This window comes from Rutidosis leptorrhynchoides, chromosome 6 (genome assembly GCF_046630445.1).
Source record: "Rutidosis leptorrhynchoides isolate AG116_Rl617_1_P2 chromosome 6, CSIRO_AGI_Rlap_v1, whole genome shotgun sequence".
Lineage (NCBI taxonomy): Eukaryota > Viridiplantae > Streptophyta > Magnoliopsida > Asterales > Asteraceae > Rutidosis > Rutidosis leptorrhynchoides.
Window position 1 is genome coordinate 94421219 of NC_092338.1, and position 7236 is coordinate 94428454.

Genomic DNA, 7236 nt, shown 5'->3' on the forward strand with positions numbered 1-7236 from the left:
ATAATATACTAACAATTTAACTTTAATTACACTAGAAATTAACAAAATCAAATTAGGTAAAATATAGCTCAAGAACACTAAAAATCAAATTTAAAGAGATTTAGGGGTGTAATTGTTACTCTTCTTGATAAACTTCTTATCAAATTCATGATTAGAGCGGATTATAGCGAGAAATTTGGTGAATTTTGGTGAAAAAATGGCAAATTTAGGGGTATTTTTGGGAGATGGTTCGTGTATGTATGTGTGTTTGTAAAGCAGCAGAACAACGAGCTGCTCTTTTTAATCTGACCAGTTTTCGGTCCCCATGCGATCGCATGGTTTTTGTGAAGGAACCCCATGCGATCGCATGGGGTCTGTTTCTTTTTTCTTTTTTTTATAAAAACCATTACTAATAAAACATATAATTAATTAAAAATTAAAATTTTGTTTCTTTTTAGGATGAGGGCGTTTCGGATCGTTGTCCTAGTCCATCCCTCGACAAAATTTTAAAAATTTGTCACGTTTTAAGCGCGGTTTTAAAAGCAAAGATTTTTGGGTTTTTTAATGTTTTTAGCATGCTTTAATTCAATAATATTAAAAATAATGATAATAAAAGTTCTCGTCCCTCCCTTGGGTAGAGCAATTTCGGTTCAACGACCTAGTTTTCAACTCACGACGAATTTTAAAAATCATATTTTTAACTTAGTGAAATAAAGTAAATTTTTGTTTTTAAATTCACACCAAACTTAAATTTAAAATGCATAAAATTAAAAATTCATTTATTAAACATAAAAATTCTCACCAAATTTTCAAAATTATATTAAAAATATTAATTTTTCAAATATTTACAAACTTAAATATATTTATTTTTAAAAAGTTTACAATATTAATTTAATATTTATAAAAACATGGTAAAAATTAAAATTAAAAATCTTTTTGGTTTTTTTTCCCACTTTAATCAATCAAATATTATCAAAAATATACGCCCCACTTTTCGGTAAAGTAATTTCGGTTCAACGACATAGTTTTACTCCTGACGTATTTTTGAAATATTTTGGGTTGATTGATTAAAGATATTTATACCTTAAGAATAAACGGTAAATTTCGCAGTGATGTAATAAATTTTTGTATGATATCAATAATTTCGATTACGCATACCTAATTTTATTGAATACCAATTTAATACTTTATAGCGAATGATTCAGCGTTTATTATCAAAAGGTTAAAAGCAATAAAAAAATAAAAACTATACATACTTACCTGTGAGAAAGAATTTTCAGAGACCTACTTTAGCCGACTCATATGAGAGTCGTGTGATTTGGTTCTCCATAGCTACATAAGCATAACCTAGATTCTTCAATATCTTTTCTTCTAAACATATGAACGGTCCTTCTCTGTATAGAGTAACAAATTCGCTATTTGAATATGTTTGATTATTTGAACATTTACCTTCGTGTGACCATTTTCCGCATTTGTAACATCTTTCAAGGTGTCGTGCACTTCTTTTTGTTGCGGATTTTGATTTTCCTTTACCAAAATGTATCTTATGATGATCTTTTCTTAGTTCTTTTCTTGCTCCGTCCATTTTGCCTCTTATGAATGATGCCAGTTCACTCAGAAGTGTGTCATTATTACGTTTAGTAATCATAGCGTGTAGCATTAGACCATGGTTCAGATCAAAGGAATTCTTCATCTCGTAAAACCTAAAAAATATAAAAATTCAGAATGGGGGGAGAAGACTAGTTCTTTAGGGTCTGCTAGGGAAAGACCATTCGGATTCCATTCTCGAGAACTACACGAAAATAGAATATCTAACTCTAACAGAAATACATATTACCCTAAAAAAATTCGAACCTTCCCACACTTAGTTAGCTGTGGTGTTGAAATTGTGATTAACTTCATCTTCAACTTCCATTAGATTATCTATGTAATATTTAACTCTGTGACCATTAACCTTAAATTCAATCCCATTTGAATTTATTAATTCCACTGTTCCGTACGGGAAAACTCTTTTGACTATGAATGGTCCAGACCATCTTGATTTCAATTTTCCAGGAAATAGCTTGAATCGTGAATTGAAAAGAAGAACTCTGTCTCCTTCCTTAAATTCTTTTGAACTTCTGATTCTTTTATCATGCCATTTCTTCGTTCTTTCCTTATAGATTAACGAATTTTCGTATGCTTCATGTCTCAATTCTTCTAATTCGTTTAGTTGACTTAATCGTAGACGTCCAGCTTCATGTAAATCAAGATTACATGTCTTCAAAGCCCAAAATGCTTTGTGTTCAATTTCTACTGAAAGATGACATGCTTTTCCGTAAACGAGTTTAAAAGGTGTGGTTCCAATTGGAGTTTTGTAGGCTTTCTAAAAGCCCAGAGTGCATCCTCCAATTTCATGGACCATTCCTTCGGATTTGATCCTATGGTTTTCTCTAGAATACGTTTTAAAGCTCGGTTGGTATTTTCATCTTGTCCACTTGTTTGTGGATGATAAGCGGTTGAGATTTTATGAGTTACTCCATATCTTTTGAGAACTTTCTCAAGTTGATTGTTACAAAAATGAGTACCCCGATCACTTATTAAAGCTTTCGGTGTTCCAAACCTTGCAAAAATACATTTTAAAAAGTTGACTACAACTCGTGCATCGTTAGTTGGGAGAGCTTGTGCTTCCGCCCATTTAGATATAATCAATGGCAACGAGAATGTAGAGATTATTATGAGATTTTGAAAATGGACCCATAAAGTCAATACCCCATATGTCAAATACTTCAATACTTGAATGACATTTTGTGGCATTTCATCACGTTGACTTATTTTTTCGGCCCTTTGACAAGCATCACAGGATTTGCAAAGAAGGTGTGCATCTTTGAAAATTGTAGGCCAATAGAATTCAGCGTCGTAAACTTTTCTTGCTGTAAGTTGAGGCCCATAATGCCCTCCTGTTGGTCCTGTGTGACAATTGTTTAAGATTTGACTAGCTTCATCTCCGAATACGCATCGGCGTATTATTCCATCGGGACAACTTTTAAATAAATGTTGATCTTCCCAAAAATAGTGTTTTATATCACTAAAGAATTTCTTTCGTTTTTGGTACGACAACCCTTTTTCAAGGAATCCACATACTAAGTAGTTTGCATAGTCTGCAAACCATGGAATTTCACTATAATCTATCTTCAATAGATATTCATCAGGAAAGTTATCTTGTATGGCCGATTCATTTAGAACTTCTAATTCGGGATTTTCAAGACGAGAAAGATGATCAGCGACGAGATTTTCTGCTCCCTTTTATCTCGGATTTCAATATCGAACTCTTATAAGAGTAAGATCCAACGGATTAATCGTGGTTTAGCATCTTGTTTCAAAAATAGGTATCTAAGAGCAGAATGGTCGGTATAGACCACCGTTTTAGCTAGAACGATATATGAACGAAATTTATCAAAAGCAAAGACAATAGCAAGGAGTTCTTTTTCAGTAGTTGTGTAGTTCGTTTGTGCTCCTTGTAACGTCTTACTAGCATAATATATAGGGTGAAATCGTTTTTCAATCCTTTGTCCTAAAACGGCTCCTATTGCAAAATCACTTGCATCGCACATAAGTTCAAACGGTAGATTCCAATTTGGAGTTATCATGATCGGCGCATTAGTGAGTTTTTCTTTAAGAATATTAAAAGATTTGATGCATTCATCTGAAAAGATGAATGGAGCATCCTTTTCTAGGAGTTTATTCATAGGAGTGGCAATTTTAGAAAAATCTTTTATGAAACGTCGGTAAAAACCGGCATGCCCTAGAAAACTCCTAACTCCTCTAACATTGGTGGGATGTGGAAGTTTAACAATTACATCTACTTTAGCTCTATCCACTTCAATTCCTTCCTTTGAAATTTTATGACCAAGAACGATGCCTTCTTTAACCATGAAATGACATTTTTCCCAATTAAGTACTAGATTTGATTGTTCGCATCTAATAAGCATTCGTTCAAGATTAACAAGACATGTTTCAAAAGTATTACCGAAGACTGAAAAGTCATCCATGAAAACTTCCATGCATTCTTCTATCATGTCGTGAAAAATCGCCATCATGCACCTTTGAAAGGTTGCAGGGGCGTTGCAAAGTCCAAATGGCATGGGTTTGTAAGCAAAAGTACCATAAGGGCACGTGAATGTGGTTTTCTCTTGATCCTCGGGTGCTATTGGAATTTGAAAGTATCCGGAAAAACCATCTAGAAAACAATAGTAACTATTTCTGGCTAATCTTTACAACATTTGATCAATGAAAGGTAAGGGAAAGTGATCTTTTCTGGTGGCATCATTTAATTTTCTATAATCAATACAAACACGCCATCCTGTTACAGTCCTAGTAGGAATAAGCTCATTTTTCTCATTTGTGATGACAGTCATGCCACCCTTCTTAGCTACGCATTGAACTGGGCTTACCCATGAACTATCAGAAATTGGATAAATTAAACCTGCATCTAGCAGTTTAATAATTTCTTTCTTAACAACATCTTGCATATTAGGATTTAGTCTTCGTTGGCGTTGCACATGCGTTTTATGACCTTCTTCCATAAGGATTTTATGTGTGCAATACAAAGGACTTATGCCTTTAATGTCATGAATCTTTCATGCAATAGCTGGTTTATGAGCTTTTAGCACAGAAATGAGTTGAGATTTTTCATTTTTCGTAAGAGAAGACGATATTATTACAGGTATTTCAGATTCACCATGTAAATAAGCTTATTCCAAATGGTTTGGAAGTGGCTTTAACTCTAATGTCAGTGGTTCTTTTATCGATGATTTGTCTCGATATCTGTCTTCCTCTTTTAACATTTGAAGTTCTTCTGTTGTTGGTTCGTAATCATTAGATATGAGTGCGGCTAACATTTCAGCTTCATCAATTGGTTCAGTTCCTTCTCCTAAAGAATATTCTCCTGTTCCTTGTAATTCTGGAAATTCTTCTAACAATTCTGCATGTGAATCTATACTTTGAATATAATAACATGTATCATCTGCAGATTGCGGTTGTTGCATGGCTCTATCAACTGAAAAGGTAACACTCTCGTCCTCTATACTTAGGGTCAATTTCTTACCGAACACGTCTATTATTGCTTTAGCCGTGTTTAAGAATGGTCTTCCTAATATAAGAGGAACTCGAGAATCTTCTTCCATGTCCAGAATGACAAAATCTACCGGAAATACTAAAGTACCAACTTTAACTAGCATGTTCTCCATTATCCCTCTAGGATATTTTACTGATCGATCAGCTAGTTGTATGCTTATTCTTGTTGGTTTCAATTCTCCAAGGTCTATTTTAGCGTATAGTGAATACGGCATTAAATTTATACTAGCACCTAAGTCTGTCAATGATTCTATAGAACTAAGACTACCCAGAAAACATGGAATTGTGAAATTTCCTGGATCTGAAAGTTTTTATGGTATCTTATTCAATAGCACTGCAGAACAATTAGCATTCATAGTAACAGCCGAGAGTTCTTCCATTTTCTTTCTATTTGTGATTAGATCTTTCAAGAATTTAGCATATCTAGGCATTCCTGAAATCACATCAATGAAAGGAAGATTTACATTTATCTGTTTAAACATATCCAAAAATTTAGATTGCTCGGCTTCAAGTCTCTCTTTTCTCATTTTACTCGGGTAAGGAAGTGGTGGTTGGTATGGTTTAACATAAGGTTTAGCTTTAACTGTGTTATCTTCATTAACCTTCTCAACTACCGGTTCTGTTTCCTTATCTTGCTCAGGTTGTGGCTCTTGTGGAATAGGAATAGTGTCCTCAGAAATTATAGGTATTTCAGGTGGTTTAAGTATAATACCACTTCTTGTGGTAATGGCTTTAGCTGTTTTATTCCGGGGGTTAGCATTTGTATCACTAGGTAGACTTCCCGGTTTTCTTTCACCCATCAACCTTGCTATGTTGCTCACTTCTTGTTCCAAATTTTGAATAGAAGCTTGTTGATTTCTAAATGCTTGAGCATTTTGTTCATTCGTTTGTTTCTGAGATGTGAAAAACTGCGTTTGAGATTCAACTAGCTTCGACATTATATCTTCTAAATTTGGCTTTTTATCATAGGTTTGTGGTGGTTTATTTTGAAAAATAGGTCTTTGCTGATTGTAAGTATTATTAGATACTTGTTGATTACTAGGACCTTGTTGGTTGTTGTTTGGAACATTTCGGTTATAATTCTGGTTTTGATTGTAGATTGGTCTTGGCGGTTGATAATTATTCTGATAATTATTTTCAGGCCTTTGGTTAATGTATGAAACATTCTCTCTTTGTTCCATTGTTTGTTCAATACTGAGACAATCTTTTGTCAAATGTGGTCCTCCACACTGCTCACAACTAATTCTTATTGAGTGAATATCTTTAGTCATCTTTTCCATTCGTCTCTCGATAGCATCTACCTTTGTGGAAATGGAATCAAATTCATGGCTAGAATCGGCTCTAGCTGCTTTAGATGATCTAACGATATCTTTTTCTTGATGCCACTCATGTGAGTGGGAAGCAGTGTTAATAATAATTTTGTAAGCGTCAGTTGCGGTTTTCTTCATAATAGAACCACCAGCTGCTATATCGATGTCTTTTCTTGTAGTGATGTCACATCCTTGGTAGAATATTTGTAGTATTTGACAAGTGTCTAAACCATGTTGCGGACATCCACTCAATAACTTTCCAAATCTTTTCCACGCTTCATATAGAGTTTCGCTTGGCTTTTGTGTGAACGTAACAATTTCTCCTTGAAGTCTCACGGCTTTAGATGCCGGAAAGAATTGTTTAAGAAATTTTTCAACTAAGACATCCCATGTATCAATCCCCCCTTCAGGTAACGATTCTAACCAATCTTTGGCTTCTCCCTTTAAAGTCCGGGGAAATAACATGAGATATATCTGTTCATCCTCCACTTCTCTTATTTTGAATAAAGTACAGATCCTATTAAAGTTACGAAGATGTTCATTTGGATCTTCCTTCGGCGCACCACTAAATTGGCATTGATTAGTTACCATGTGTAAGATTTGTCCTTTGATTTCATAATCTGGCGCATTAATGTCTGGTTGAGTAATTGCGTGACCTTGGCCAGTGCGTTTAGCTCGCATTCGGTCTTCCATACTTAGAGGTTCCAGATTTTCCATGATTGAATTTGTTGAATCTGAATCACTAGAGGATTCTGATTTAATGGGTTGTTCCTCAACAATTTCTGGTTGAATGATTGGTGGTTCCGGAGGAAAGATTAATAGTTCATGATCT

General features: G+C 34.3%; 1 non-coding gene across 1 annotated transcript; it reads left to right on the forward strand.

Moving 5' to 3' along the window:
• Positions 1-6630: 6630 nt before the first annotated feature.
• On the forward strand, positions 6631-6737 carry LOC139856279 (small nucleolar RNA R71). Its single transcript, XR_011761772.1, has one exon. It is a non-coding gene; the product is annotated as a small nucleolar RNA R71 (small nucleolar RNA).
• Positions 6738-7236: the final 499 nt, after the last annotated feature.